The 15,833-nt window shown below is 42.3% G+C and overlaps 2 long non-coding RNA genes across 3 annotated transcripts in view; one reads left to right on the top strand and one right to left on the bottom strand.

The window, feature by feature from the left end:
- The window catches only part of LOC140846895 (uncharacterized), an 80,184-nt gene extending 69,623 nt beyond the window's left edge, over positions 1–10,561 (top strand). Inside the window, exon 4 of the long non-coding RNA XR_012126396.1 lies at positions 10,422–10,561. This is a non-coding gene — a long non-coding RNA (uncharacterized lncRNA). The remainder of the gene's footprint in view (positions 1–10,421) is intronic.
- LOC140846893 (uncharacterized) overlaps positions 1–12,930 on the bottom strand; it is a 34,827-nt gene extending 21,897 nt beyond the window's left edge. Inside the window, exons 1-3 of one of the 2 annotated variants that reach the window (XR_012126393.1) lie at positions 12,469–12,930; positions 12,147–12,380; positions 11,673–11,916 (exon numbers count right to left, since the gene is read on the bottom strand). This is a non-coding gene — a long non-coding RNA (uncharacterized lncRNA). Of the gene's footprint in view, positions 1–11,672; positions 11,917–12,146; positions 12,381–12,468 lie in introns of those variants that run through there. The other variant, XR_012126394.1, reaches the window with a different exon arrangement.
- Positions 12,931–15,833: the final 2,903 nt, after the last annotated feature.

The following is a 15,833-nucleotide window of genomic DNA, read 5'->3' as shown; positions in this document are numbered from 1 at the left end:
TAATTTCTCTTAAGAGTGACTTGTAGTTTTCAGAGTATAAATCTTTCACTTCTTTGGTTAGGTTTATTCCTAGGTATTTTATTCTTTTTGATGCAATTGTGAATGGAGTTGTTTTCCTGATTTCTCTTTCTATTGGTTCATTGTTAGTGTATAGGAAAGCAACAGATTTCTGTGTGTTAATTTTGTATCCTGCAACTTTGCTGTATTCCGATATCAGTTCTAGTAGTTTTGGGGTGGAGTCTTTAGGGTTTTTTATGTACAATATCATGTCATCTGCAAATAGTGACAGTTTGACTTCTTCTTTACCAATCTGGATTCCTTGTATTTCTTTGTTTTGTCTGATTGCCATGGCTAGGACCTCCAGTACTATGTTAAATAACAGTGGGGAGAGTGGGCATCCCTGTCTAGTTCCCTATCTCAGAGGAAAAGCTTTCAGTTTCTCGCTGTTCAGTATAATGTTGGCTGTGGGTTTATCATAAATGGCCTTTATTATGTTGAGGTACTTGCCCTCTATTCCCATTTTGCTAAGAGTTTTTATCATGAATGGATGTTGAATTTTGTCAAATGCTTTTTCAGCATCTATGGAGATGATCATGTGGTTTTTGTCTTTCTTTTTGTTGATGTGGTGGATGATGTTGATGGATTTTCGAATGTTGTACCATCCTTGCATCCCTGGGATGAATCCCACTTGGTCATTTTGTGCGATCCTTTTGATGTATTTTGGAATTCAGTTTGCTAATATTTTGTTGAGTATTTTTGCGTCTATGTTCATCAGGGATATTGGTCTGTAGTTTTCTTTTTTGGTGGGGTCTTTGCCTGATTTTGGTATTAGGGTGATGTTGGCTTCATAGAATGAGTTTGGGAGTATTCCCTCCTCTTCTATTTTTTGGAACACTTTAAGGAGAATGGGTATTATGTCTTCCCTGTATGTCTGATAAAATTCCGAGGTGAATCCATCCGGCCCGGGGATTTTGTTCTTTGGTAGTTTTTTGATTACAGCTTCAATTTCGTTGCTGGTAATTGGTCTGTTTAGATTTTCTGTTTCTTTCTGGGTCACTCTTGGAAGGTTGTATTTTTCTAGGAAGTTGTCCATTTCTCCTAGGTTTCCCAGCTTGTTAGCATATAGATTTTCATAGTACTCTCTAATAATTCTTTGTATTTCTGTGGGGTCCGTCATGATTTTTCCTTTCTCGTTTCTGATTCTTTTGATTTGTGTTTACTCTCTTTTCCTCTTAATAAGTCTGGGTAGAGGCTTATCTATTTTGTTTATTTTCTCGAAGAACCAGCTCTTGATTTCATTGATTTTTGCTATTGTTTTATTCTTCTCAATTTTATTTATTTCTTCTCTGATCTTTATTATGTCCCTCCTTCTGCTGACCTTAGGCCTCATTTGTTCTTCTTTTTCCAATTTCGATAATTGTGACATTAGACCATTCATTTGGGATTGTTCTTCCTTCTTTAAATATGCCTGGATTGCTATATACTTTCCTCTTAAGACTGCTTTTGCTGTATTCCACAGTAGTTGGGGCTTTGTGTTGTTGTTGTCGTTTGTTTCCATATATTGCTGGATCTCCATTTTGATTTGGTCATTGATCCATTGATTATTTAGGAGCATGTTGTTAAGCCTCCATGTGTTTGTGAGCCTTTTTGCTTTCTTTGTACAGTTTATTTCTAGTTTTATGCCTTTGTGGTCTGAAAAGTTGGTTGGTAGGATTTCAATCTTTTGGAATTTACTGAGGCTCTTTTTGTGGCCTAGTATGTTGTCTATTCTGGAGAATGTTCCATGTGCACTTGAGAAGAATGTGTATCCTGTTTCTTTTGGATGTAGAGTTCTGTAGATGTCTATTAGGTCCATCTGTTCTAGTGTGTTGTTCAGTGCCTCTGTGTCCTTACTTATTTTCTGTCTGGTGGATCTGTCCTTTGGAGTGAGTGTTGTGTTGAAGTCTCCCAGAATGAATGCATTGCATTCTATTTCCTCCTTTAGTTCTGTTAGTATTTGTTTCAGATATGTTGGTGCTCCTGTATTGGGTGCATATATATTTATAACAGTTATATCCTCTTGTTGGACTGAGCCCTTTATCATTATGTAATGTCCTTCTTTATCTTTTGTTACTTTCTTTATTTTGAAGCCTGTTTTGTCTGATACTAGAATTGCAACACCTGCTTTTTTTCTCTCTGTTGTTTGCATGGAATATCTTTTTCCATCCCTTTACTTTAAGTCTGTGCATGTCTTTTGGTTTCAGGTGAGTCTCTTGTAAGCAGCATATGGATGGATCTTGCTTTTTTATCCATTCTCTTACTCTGTGTCTTTTGATTGGTGCATTCAGTCCATTTACATTTAGGGTGATTATTGAAAGGTATGTACTTATTGCCATTGGAGGCTTTAAGTTTGTGGTTACGAAAGGTTCAGGGTTAGCTTCTTTACTGTCTCACTGTCTAAATTAACTCACTTGTTGAGCTATTATAAACATGGTCTGATGATTCTTTATTTCTCTCCCTTCTTATTCCTCCTCCTCCCTTCTTCATATGTTGGGTGTTTTGTTCTGTGCTCTTTTTAGGAGTGCTCCCATCTACAGAAGTCCCTGTAAGATGCCCTGTAGAGGTGGTTTGTGGGAGGCAAATTCCCTCAACTTTTGCTTGTCTGGGAATTGTTTAATCCCGCCATCATATTTAAATGATATTCGTGCTGGATACAGTAGTCTTGGTTCAGGGCCCTTCTGTTTCATTGCATTAAGTATATCATGCCATTCTCTTCTGACCTGTAGAGTTTCTGTTGAGATGTCTGATGATAGCCTGATAGGTTTTCCTTTGTAGGTAACCTTTTTTTTCTCTCTGGCTGCCTTTAATACTTTGTCCTTGTTTTTGGTCTTTGACATTTTAATTATTATGTGTCTTGGTGTTGCCCTCCTTGGATCCCTTGTCATGGGAGTTCTGTGTACCTCTGTGATCTGAGAGGCCATTTCCTCCCCTAGTTTGGGGAAGTTTTCAGCAATTATTTCTTCAAAGACACTTTCTATCCCTTTTTCTCTCTTCTTCTTCTTCTGGTACCCCTATAATGTGGATATTGTTCCTTTTCAATTGGTCACTCAGCTCTCTTAGAATTTTTTCATTCCTGGAGATCCTTTTCTCTCTCTCTGCATCATCTTCTCTGCGTTCCTGTTCTCTGTTTTCTAGTCCATTAACGGTTTCTTGCATCTCGTCCATTCTGTTTTAAAGTCCTTCCAGAGCTTGTTTTATTTCTGTATTCTTTCTTAGTTCTTGCATATTTCTCTGCAAGTCCATCAGTATGGTTATGACTTTTGTTCTGAATTCTTTTTCAGGAAGACTGGTTAAATCTATCTCCCCAGGTTCCTTCTCAGGGGAAGATGTAGCAGATGCCGAAGCTGTCTGGGTTATTCTTGTCTGGATCATATTTTTTTGCCTTTTCATGTTGATAGGTGCTATTGACTGTCAGCTGGGGGGGCCAAACTTTCCACTTGCTACTGGCCTTTCTTTGCTGGGACAACTGCGACCCCTAGTGGCTTGTGTTGGGTAATTGCGTGTAGATTGGGTCTTTGTGTCTTGCCCGGCCGGTATGGACGAAGCTCCCTTTCTGAGGGCATGGCCAGCCTTAGGCTGCTTCTCTGTTATGGCCGCGCCCCGGAGGGGTAATGGATGGGGGACTGTTTGGCTGTTTCCCTCCATGAGGGGTCTCAGAGCTGTTGCCCAGGGGGTTAGTACGCCCGGTTTTCCCTGTAATTTCCATCTACTGGACTGTGACCTGTGTTGTTTCCATCCAGCTGTTACGTCCCTGTCCCTTTAAGACTTTCAAAAAGCACTCACTTTTCTTTGTCACAGGGGCATCAGCTTCAGGACCCGCTCAGAGGTCTTGCTGCCCTGTTTCCCTAGTTTCCAGCCCTCCATGCATGCACTGTGTCTGCACTCTGGTGCGGGTGGCTGGAGCTGGGTGCTCAGCCGTCCTGGGCTCCCTCCCCCTCCCTACTGACTCCTCTCCACCCGCCGGGAGCTGGGGGGAGGGGCGCTCGGATCCCGCCGGGCCGGGGCTTATATCTTACCCCTTTCACCAGGTGCTGGGCTCTCGCACGTGTGGATGTAGTCTGGCTGTTGTCCTGTGTCTTCTGGTCTCTCTTTTAGGATTAGTTGTATTTGTTGTATTTTCAAAAATAAATATGTTTTTGGGAGGAGATTCCCACTGTCCTACTCATGCCGCCATGTTGGCTCCGCCTCCTAGAACATTTCTTGAGCAAGTCACCAAGGGTTCCACTATGTCCCAGAGAGCTTCATATCTGTGCATTCTCCATTTTTTCCCTGTGCAGTTTTTCTTCTTCCATCATGGATCAGACATATTTCTAATCAGAAATTGAAAGGTCTTCCTCCTGACAGGACATGTGGGCTTCAATGATAAGAGCAAGAGATATTAATATAGGAAGGCAGGCTTACCAACTACCCCGAAAACATTTCATGTCCCACCTTGCTTTGTGGAATATGGTACTATAGTAATTGTGAAAAATTGATTAATTAACTTCTCTGAGATTCTATTTTGTCATCTCAAAAATGGATTAATATATTACTTGTCTCTTAAACTTGAGGATTATATAAGAAACTGCATGTATAGGTTATAAGAGTGTGTGACATCAAGTGTATGCTTGATAAATATTTGCTATTGATATTACTTACCCCTAAACAGATGAAGTCTAGCTTTTCACTTTCATTTCTATCATTTTTTTGCTTCACATATTTTGCAGCTCTGTTTTATGGTGTTTACACATTTAGGATTGTTATGTCATTTTGGTGGATTATTCCTTTATCATTATGTAATGATAGTCTCTGTCCCTGGTAATTTTCTTTGTTTTGAAGTATACTTTATATGATATTATTATAGCTCTTTGTGCTCCATTTTGATTGATATTTGTATGGGATAGCTTTTTCTGTTCTTTTACATTCAGCCTACCTGTATTGTTATATTTGTATGCCTACAGGTGAGTTTCTTGTAGACTGCATATAAGTGAGTCACATTTTTTAGTGCACTCTGCCAATCTCTGACTTTTAATTGGTGCATTAATGTAATTTATATTTAATGTAATTATTGACATTTTTTAGGACTGACTCCTGACATTTTGGTTTTTGGTTTTCTATTTTTCTTTCTGTTTTTCATTTCTCTATTTTTTTTTTTTTTTTGCTGCCTTCTTAAGGGTTATTTTGAACATTCTTCAAAATTTATTTTTAATTTTTTAGTGATTTTTAGTGATATAGTTTTTTAGTGATTTTTGTATAGTTTTTTAGTGATTTTTGTAGGTATTACATTATGCATGCATAACTTGTCACAGTCTATTGGTGCCATCATTTTATCAGTTCTAATAAAGTATAGAAACCTTACCTTTATTTATGTATCTCTATCTTTCACCATTTATATTTGTCTTAAATATTTTCTCTACATACATAATATACAAACAGTATTGTAATTTTTGCTTCAGCCTAAAATATAATTTAGAAGCTCAGGAGAGAAAGGGAAGTCTGGTCGGTTTTTACTTTCTGTTTTTCTTTTTTTTTGTTTGTCCCAAGATTCCTTCTTTTATCATTTCCTTTCTGTTTAGGAAAATATCATCTGGCCATTCTTTTTAGGTTTGGTCTGTTGGCAATAAATTCTCTTAGATTTTATTAATCTGGGAATGTCTTGATTCCCCTTCATTCCTGAAGGTTATTTTCATTGGACATAAAATTCTCTGTTGACAGTTCTTTCTTTTAGCAGTTGAGAAATATTGTGTCACTTTCTCTGGCCTCATGATTTCTGATGAGAAATCCACTGTCATTGAAATTGTTTTCGTCCACAGGGAAGTTCTTGTTTCCCTTTTGATGTTTCCCAGACTTTTTCTCTATCTTCAGTTTTCACAAGTTCAATTATGGGGCTTCAGGGCCTTGATTTCATTGTGAGTTCCTACTGTTTGGTATTTCCTCAGCTTCTTGAATCTGTAGGTTTGTCTTTTGTCAATTTGGGGGAAATTCCATCCATTATTTATTTGAATACTTTAAATTCCACTCTCTTTCTTCTTTACTTCTGGGATTCTAATAGTACAAGTGTTAGTCTTTTGTTATAGTTCCCACAGATCTCTGAAATTCTATTGCTTTTTATTTTCAGTCCACTTTCTTCTTTATAGTCTGGGAAATCTCTATTGTTCTATTCCTATTGTTCTTCATTCAAAGTTCAAATCGTTTCCTCTGTCCTCTCCTGCAGTGAAGCCCATCAACTTCTAAGTTTGGTCATTGTATTTTTCAGCTCTAAAATTTTCTATTTAGTTCTTTTATTATGTTTTCTTTTTAAATTTGTTTTTTAAATTAATCTTTAGTAGGATTAATAACAAGAAATGCAAGGCTCCATCTTCTCCCCACTCTGTCTTTGCTGAGACTTTTTTTCAACTATTTCAACCTTGTTGGAATATTTTTATGATGGCTGCTTTAAAATCCTCGTCCTATAATTTCAACATCTGTTTCATCTTGGTGTTTTCTTCTGTTGATCGTCTTTCCTCCAGTTGAGGTGAGAATTTCCTGTGTCTTCATATGACAGGTGGTTTTCTATTGTGTCTGGATATTTTGGTTACTGTGTTATGAGGCTCTGTATCTTATTTAAGCAATCTGTTTCAGCAGCTCTCCTTTGACATCATATCAGTGGGAAAAGGGAGCATTACTTCACTACTGCCAACTAGAAGTGGAAGCCATGTTCCCCACTTAGCCACAGTGGAGTCCCCAGAGGAGGACACCTTGCTGCCCCTGGTGGGTGTGGGCATCCAGGCTCCCCGCTGGGCTTCACCGACACCACTCTGACTTGGAGGGTGAGGAATGTCTCATTCCCACTCCTGCCGTGGGCCCCACTGACACTGTGAGAGAGGGAGTCAGGAGAGGGAGATTGTTAGCCTTGGGAGGAGGTGAGATTTTGGCTGCCCTCTCCATGTCCAGTGGCCCCCTCTTGTGGCGGGGGGAGTTTCTTGCAGCCTCACCAGGGTGGAAACTTAGGCTCCCCACTCTGCCTTTGCTGTTGGGGTAGAGGCACAGCCACAATTTTGTCCATGGTGTTTGGCTACAGTTGGGAGGGACATTACTGTTTTAAAGTTTTCCATGTTGCCAGGCTGCCTGTCTTCTTGTCCTCTGACTTGAGGGAGAAGGGCTTTGTTTTGTCTGGGTTTTCGGGTCCCTCCTTCTGCAGCACACAGTCAGGGACATGAGGCAAATAGAAAACCCAGAGGACTCGCCCCAGTGTTGTTTCTCAGGCCCCAGGTGCCTAGCTGGTCGGCCTCCTCCTCTCCACCTTTCAGATTCTTCCAATGTTTGTTCACCACGTAATGTCCAGGATTTTTTACTTTGCTTTAGTGGGATTAATAACAAGAAATGCAAGGCTCCATCTTGTCCCTGGAACTAGACTAGCTGCTCTCTGGATAGTTTTAAATCATATTTCTCCAATTGCTGAGTACATGGCGCATTTTTGATGTGCTTATTTACCGTTCATATATCCTTGTGGTGAAATGTCTGGTCATGTTTTTTCCCATCTTCGAACTGGATTGTTTGTTTTCACTCTTGAATTTATAGAGTTCTTTTTTATATTCAAGGTACAAGTTTTTGTCAGGTATGTGGTTTGCAAATATTTCTGTCCCAGCCAATAGCTTGATTTTTCATTTTCTTAACAGACTTGTTCACAGAGAAAAAAGTTTAAAGTGTTGATGAAGGTAATTTTTTAAAAGCTTGGAATACTAGGACTGTCAAAAAGTTCTCCTACAGAGGGGTCTTAAATAAACACATAGCAGAGAGAATTATTTAAGATTTTACCAGCGCCCTAACTGAAAAGATTCTGGATCATAAAATAGGAGTTAAGAAATTACACCCAGAAATAAAACATGTACTCTGAAACGGGTCATCGGGATATCCATCACTTATTAGGATCTTTAAAAATCAGTAGTTCTTTGGGTCTCTGGTTCTTCAGCTCTGACTAATTGCCACAGAGCATTGCCACAAGTTAGAATTTAAAAACATGCAAATCACTTTAGAATACATTGTAGGTACTTCAAAAATGTTATCTGCTGTTACTACGACCATCACTGACTCTCAGCCTGAGATCAGCAGAGCTGTGTTCACGCATCAGGGGCCCTGCGTAGCTTCTCCTTTGTGCCGACTGTCTCTTGCCGACCGTCGGATCGCTTCTATCGGGCTGAGGGTTTATGGAGGCTGACGAAACCTGACTAACCCTTGTGAAAAATCATCCTCCACATATTACAGACAGCTATTATGTTATTCTTATAGCCTTCTCACCTCAACATTGTCTCTTAGCTTTTGTTTTTTGGACTTTAAATAGTATCTCTCATGATAATCTTCCCTTGTCATTAAAATTTTTTCTTGTTATAAACATAGTTTCAAGTAAAAGTCATCATGATCATAACCAAGAAATTTGGAAAATAAGAAAAGCAGAAAAAAAGAAAAGTCCATAATCCTGCTACCTCAATTCTGAAAATATTTCGATATATTTCTTTCTATCCAGTCCTCGAACGTTACAAAGTTTTTGACCTTTACATAGAATTATATCGTTTTTTTCCATAAAACATAAACATTTTCTCATATTAAAAATAGTTCATTAAAATAATGTTTATGGTAGTACAATAATCCTTTGCAAAGAAATAAACTAAGCCAAAGGATGCAAATAGTTTGATCTTTGTATGACTACGTCCAATAGTACCAGAGGTACTCTTGAAAATACGTGAAGCCAAGTAATATTTTGAGACCCTATGAACTGTCTTCTTTAAGGATGACTATATGCAATGTATTCTATATGTGTATATGCAATACTCTTTTTTGGATATACATTGGTTTTAGCTGTCTCCAAGTCACCACTAATAAACTAGTGATAAAGCTTAAACAGTGGGGCTAAGAAGAGAATCTCTCCGCTGGTCCTGTCTGTACTCTGTAATTCATGTGTGGTAGGCTGTTCATCTCTGGGTATCTAGGCATACTTCACAGTCTTAACCTTTGCATGTGCAAAGGATTGGCTGCATTATGCCACAGGTGTGACTGCCTACCCTAATTTGCCTTCTCCTCCTGGTCTGCCTGGATTCTTCTATTGTGGATTCCCTTATATCCTGCAGCTGCTTCTCTAGAGGACTGTGACAGTTGGAGCATTGTCAGTGCTGCCTCTGGGCACTAACAGGGACCTCCATTTATGTGATGCCATAAGCCTTTCTCTGTGGTTCTATTGAACATCCTCTTGAAACAGTTGCTTCTATTAACATTTAATCATTTATGTGCAAAATCATAAGCATAGGACTACACTGCCATAATTTATTAGATAACCCATTATAGAGAAATTATGGATAGATATTAAACTACTCAATAATTAATTATTATAACAGCCTTCTTTTCTCTACTAAAATAATAGATATTACCCACTGAGAAATAATACAACCTCTTATTTGGGTTGTCTACACTGTCTTGATAAGTGTAATTATAATTATATCTAGTACATTTCTATTTACATTTAGAAAAATAAAAAGAAACAGGTGAACTTAATTTTTCAGGTATGTTTTATTTATACATTTTAGGTTCCTAAGAGAGAATATCACATCTCATTTGTCCCAGTTTGAGTATAATTTTCATGCCAGGTCATTCAGTAGGCCACCGCTCATCTGTGAGGTGCCTGCCCTTGGACCAGCTGTCGCCCTTCCAATCCAGCGTGTACCATCCCTCCACCAGACCCTGGAGAAGAACACTTATTTCTGGGAACGCTACACATCACATGATGCACGAATCAGTACCTATTCTTTCTCATACCGAATGATATTTCTCTCTGCAAATAGCCTTATGCCGAATGAAGGGAAAATAAATCCATACAAATAATTGTTATCTGTCCATTACCTGTACTTCAGGGTTCTACTTTCCGTCTAGAGCTAAGGAAATAAATTGATGGGGACTGTGATGGCTACCCTGGTAACTGCTTTATTTCATTGGATCATTATCTCCCAATGGATGGAGAAGGAAGGCATTGATGGATTTGAGAATATAATTTGATTCTTATTTTTAGTTTCCAGTAGATGTATATTTTTCATTATTGCTTTTCATGAGAATTCAATTAAAAGATTTCCCAGAACTAACTCTCACTTTATAATCATAGAACTGTTTTGTGTTGCTGTTTTCCTGGTGAATGCAACATCTCTCTACATCCCAAAGCTGAACAATAACAACAAAAACTGCATGCAAAATTATGCAAGAAATAAATTTTCCTTACCTGGTCAAGATCAAACTGGAGCATCAGGATAACCATAAAATATCTTCTTTTTAGTTCAGAAATTAAATTAGCACAAAACCCAGAGAATGTTACCATATTAAAGCAGATTTGTTTGATGGAAGTGTTTCATAGGGTTACAAAATGTATTCTTTCCATATTATAGGATATGATTAAGAAACATGAAGTGCGGCGATGCCTCTAAGGATTCTTACTGCTGTTGGTTGCAGGGCTTCCTAACCATGCCGGACTGTTTTATCCACAAGGTCCACAGACAAGGGGGAGCCCAGGTAGGTAACTGTCATGCTTAGATATCAAAGTGATTTACTAAGGATAATGAGATTAAGGTGATTTTAAAGAGATTTAACTGCTAAAACATGCCTTTTAAATGCTTAGAAATATTTTGCTATTTAAAGATTAACTGTCTTACTTTAAACTAAGATCCTGTTTTAGAGAACAGTGGAATAATAAAAAGCATCTAACAATAAAATCCCATAATTGGCAGGATCAATATATCAATAAATTGTGTTTGTAAAGGCCATAGTAACATAAATGTGCCCATCTGATGGAAAACCTCAAAATGTACAAGTGGGAATGAAAATTTAGCCAAGTGACAAAAAAGACTTCATGGGAAGACGTATCAGAAAGTACAGAGGGTGATCTTTTTTTCTAAAAATAACTTATGAATTTGAGTTTACAAAAAGTGTGGTTAGAATTAAACCATAATTAATCATAATTAAGAGTGAAATCATACCAGGAATACCAACCCTCTTTAGATCAAATTATTATCATGGGAGAAGCAAATGAAAAGTCTTGAACTGTCCTTGAAGGAGAGATCTTTTTTAAGATACTGGTGATCATTGCACCTGATGAATCTCGAAAATACTACATCAAAAATTTTGTCTTAAGCTAAGGTAATAGAACTTTCTTCAAAACTGCTTCTATAAATAAAGCACAGAGCAGACTTCTAATATAAGCCAGCCATGGCTTCGGAATTCAAGGTTCAACTCCATCACTGTCTGTCTTCTTTGAGCGACACCACTGCCAGAACCAGTTCCTAAAGGAGAAACCTTTGAAGACGGTGCAAAGATGGCACAACACGTCCAGGAATGTGACTGGACTTAACACCCGGTGATCAGCCTTAGTTACACCACAGGTTCTCCTGGTTCCAGGCCTGCAAACGCAGATGGGACGGCAGCGGGTTTCCAGGGCCTCTGGCTTGTGGACAGCGGACCGCGGTGCTTCTCAGCCCGCACGCTGGCACAAGCCAATGCCTGGAAATAAATCAATAAATCTTTCTCTCTCCCTGCATATATACACATCTATTTTCTGGAGAACTTTGACTAATACAAAAAATATATATAGTTCATAAATATTTAATAACGACTATAATTAATGGTAACCATTAATAGGGGACTTTTATTTTCAAAGTCATTTCACAGAATCATTATGGTTAGAATATCTAAGGGATAATTTGACCCATAAAACAAAATCTTTCTGTGAAATAATTTGTAACACGCCCTCAGATGTCTAATGCGCCTCCCGAAGCATGGCTTCCTTTCAGGCAGATGGTGCCTCTGACAACCCCAGTGTCCCTCTCGGGTCGGGGTCAGAACTGCATCTGCTTGGCATTCCCTAGTGGTTCTCCCAACTGCGAATTACTAATGAAGAGTTGGGAAAAGACAAAAATCACCATGGATAATGGGATTGACAGGACTTTCAGATTAGGATGTTTGAGAAAAGGCATTTATGCCCCTTTTCTTAAAAAAATCACCCCAAAACAATGTAAGACAACCAGCCCCCCTGGTTTGCCCAGAACCCAGAGGTTTCCCGGAACACTGAATTCTCAGTGGCTGAATCTGGGGCAGAACAAACCAGAATAGTTGGTTACCTGGAAGAAGAAGAAAAACTCGACCTCCAGTGAAAGTACGAAATGGCCGTAGACCCTAAGCCCGCTGCGTGTCGGGAGAGAAGGGGAGGAAGGGATGGGAGCGGGTGAGCGACGAGGCGGCTGGTCAAAGCCACGGGGCTGCAGCGGGAGCCGGGTGAGAAGCAGGCCAAGTTTCCCAGCGGAATTCCAGGAAGTGTCATGCATCAGGAGCGTCTGTGCCCTCAGGAGGCAGCTCTGAGGAAGGGGTAAAAAGTGCCAAGTAGCTGCAGAGCGGCCCCATTGTCAGCCACCTCTCGGACACCTCAGGTCCTCCGAGCCTCACCTGTCCTGCTGTCCCGGCGGCTGGATAACTACCAGCTCTGCATGGGCTCCGACCAACTCCAGGCGAGGCAGCCTGCGGCACTGCGGCTTAGGGCCACGCATACCCACCTGCTGCCCCGGGGCTTCTCCCCTGACGCAGGGGCATCGGCTGCCCGAGGACCTCCCATGGTCCACACGTACGCTACCCAGAGGGCAGGAAGGTCGGCGTGGAGAGGGGAGGCTGGGGGCGGTTCAATCAGCAGGAGCAGGGACCAGGGGATAAACTCTTCTGCCTGCCTCTGCCCTGCCCGGAGGGGGGCCCTGAATCGCCGTTAGAGCGGTTGCGCGCCTGGATCCAGAGATGGTCCCGGGAGGCTGAGCGATCGGTCACAGGTCCCTGTGCTCAGAGCCTCAGGCTGGCCCTCTTTTCCCTCAGATTGGCACCTTTGTCTGTCCCCAGCTTCCTGGGATCAGACACTCTGTCCCCAGCCCCCCAGGGTCACACTCTGTCCCTGGGTCCCCAAGGTCATACACTCGGTACCCCAGTGCCCCAGGGTCATTCTCTGTCCCCAGCTCCCCAGGGTCACTCTCTGTCCCCAGCCCCCGAGGGTTACACTCTCTGTCCCCAGCTCCCCAGGGTCACACTCTCTGTCCCCAGCCCCCCAGGATCACATTCTCTGTCCCCAGCCCCCTAGGGTTACACTCTCTGTCCCCAGCCCCCCAGGGTCACACACTCTCTCCCCAGCCCCCCAGGATCACACTCTCTATACCCAGCCCCCCAGGGTCATTCTCTGTTCCCAACCCCCCAGGGTCACACTCTCTGACACCAGCCCCCCAGGGTCACATTCTCTGTTCCCAGCCCCCCAGGGTCACACTCTCTGTCCCCAGCCCCCCAGGGTCACACTCTCTGTCCCCAGCCCCCTAGGGTTACACTCTCTGTTCCCAGCCCCCCAGGGTCACACACTCTCTCCCCAGCCCCCCAGAATTACACTCTCTATCCCTAGCCCCCCAGGGTCACATTCTCTGTCCCCAGCCACCCAGCGTCATTCTCTGTTCCCAACCCCCCAGGGTCACTCTCTGTCCCCAGCCCCCCTGGGTCACACTCTCTGTCCCCAGCCCCCAGGGTCACACTCTGTCCCCAAGCCCCCAGGGTCACTCTCTGTCCCCAGCCCCCAGGGTCACACTCTCTAGTAAAGCAGGAGCCCTCAAACCCTTGCAGGGCCACCATGTGGGCACCCCAAGGCTGCATGCCACCTCATGGGAAATATTGTGTTTCCTGGAGAAGGTGACCCGAGAGGCTCTGCAACCTGAAGCCTGAGGAACCGGGAACCTTATCGCCAAGTCACTAACAGGAGACAGAGAAAAAGACTATGGAATTGGGTTTGTTTTTGCAGTGGAAACATGTCTAGTCTAAACATGGAAGTGTTTCTAGTCAGTGGAGGGCGAGCGGTGGCGGTGCTCTGGGCTGCGGTCCGTCCTGGCAGGAGATGGCGCTGCGGGGGCAGGAGCTTCTGCCCCAAACGTTAGGGCGTCCTTGTCGCTGTGATCTCTGGGAAGAGTTCCCTCAAACCTCCCCGAGTGGAGATCACGTCTTTAGAAGTCTGGAGGGAAACTGGACAAAACCTTCATTTGAGGGAAGTGATTAAGGTGTGTCCATCTCACCGGTGGTGGGAGAAATTGACCTGTTTTCTTGTAATGAGGGCACGTCATGTATTTCTTAATAAGATGACTTTTTAGAAAGTGAAATTTCTTATGTTCTGGCTCTTAAAAGGTGAAATATAAATAAATTCTACAATATATTTTAAAAAAACACAAAGCAGTAACAAAATACTGGCAAGCAGGCCCCCCTGAAACCGGCTGAGATACAGAAAACAGGGTCCCGGGAGTGCACCCCGCCTGGCCACGGTGTCCCCTGCCGGCCGTCTGTTTGGCCAAGGGCCGGCCTCCCACCTGAAGGGCAGGACCAGGACCCCGCCTCATGCAGGGCACAGCCTGCCGTCCTCACACAGTGCTATTGGGGGCGGTTCACCAAACCCCTCCTGCCTTGGGTGCATTTGGAAAATTAATTGAATAAACGGGTGAATATTAATATCAGGAGGTTTTACAAACAAAATTTACACTTTTGAGCAATAAACAGAGTCTGAGACACCTCAAGGCCTGTGAGGGCATGGAAGTGAGTGGAGGGGGGAGAATTAAAGGAGAATTAATGAAGTCCAGACCTTTTGACGTACCTACCCATAGCCCTCTCCCTCCATATCCCCTCTGGGGGCAGTGGCTGAAATGACCTGCTGTCATCAGCTAATATTTTTTGTTCAACTCTCCTTCATCCCACACAAAAATATGTATGTAGGGTTAACAAGCTTCAGAACATACGGGGAGCCAGTAATCCCCAAATTAAATGCATCACACATCTTTGATGGCTCTAAAGTAATGTGCCCCAACTCAACTGCCCTTTGGCTAAATTAGGCAGAAGCCCGGGATCTTCCCTAAGCCCGTGGCCTTTACTCCCTGAACCATCTCCAAATCCACAGCTCACACAGGCTCCAAGGGCGGGTATCTGGATCCTTGGCTGGCACTTGCTCAGGAGGATAAAAGCCCTGTGAGCTCTCAGTTGGCTGCCTCTGCGCCCCTTCCTGCTAACCCCTAAAACCCAAAGATGCGTTCTTCTCTCTCTCGCCCTCTCGGTCTCTGTCTCTGTCTCTCTCTGAGCGTTGAGCTTGACTCTTTCTGGCGAGATCAGTACACTCTCCCTGCGGTAAGAAGGGAAAACCTCCCAGTGCTAAAGGGACAGCTCTGAAGGAGTCACCAGTCCCAAGGAACTTCCCAGCTCGAGTTGAGCAGTGACTCGCGCCGAAGCAGTGACAAACAGAACCCGTGTTCCGTCTTCGGCAGGTAATAAGTTACTTTTATCTTTGGCTGCCCTGGCTGCTACACACATTTTCCCCACTGAGTTTAATCAAATACTTTATTTTGAGGCAGAACTCTGAATGTGAACAAGTTGTCCGTGCAGTCGCTTTTATCTTCCTGGGCGTCCGTCAGCAAAGTCATCCTGTGAGGGTTCGCGTGTGCTGAGGACTGAAGGAGGTGCTGTGTGATGAGAAAGATATGACTCCGATTGATGACAGCTAGGAAACATTTATGCAGACAAATCTAGAGTTCCCACATGCTTCTCCTTGCCACTTTCTTTAGCCTCTTGAAAAAGTTATAAAGGCAATTATGAAGAGGAAGCTATTAGTAACCAGAACATTTGAGAGAAGAACATGCTGAAATGTGACTTCTCAAAGGAATTGGTTGCTAATAGCCTTTAAGTTCAGTACATTTCAGATAAGATTCCTAAAACCAAATCTTCCTTTCCACTTTATATATGAGGCCTTACCATCACTCCCC

Source organism: Manis javanica, chromosome 16, assembly GCF_040802235.1.
Source record: "Manis javanica isolate MJ-LG chromosome 16, MJ_LKY, whole genome shotgun sequence".
In the NCBI taxonomy this organism is placed as follows: Eukaryota; Metazoa; Chordata; class Mammalia; order Pholidota; family Manidae; genus Manis; species Manis javanica.
Note: the sequence above shows the minus strand (reverse complement) of the source record. Positions and strands in the feature narration are given on the sequence as shown.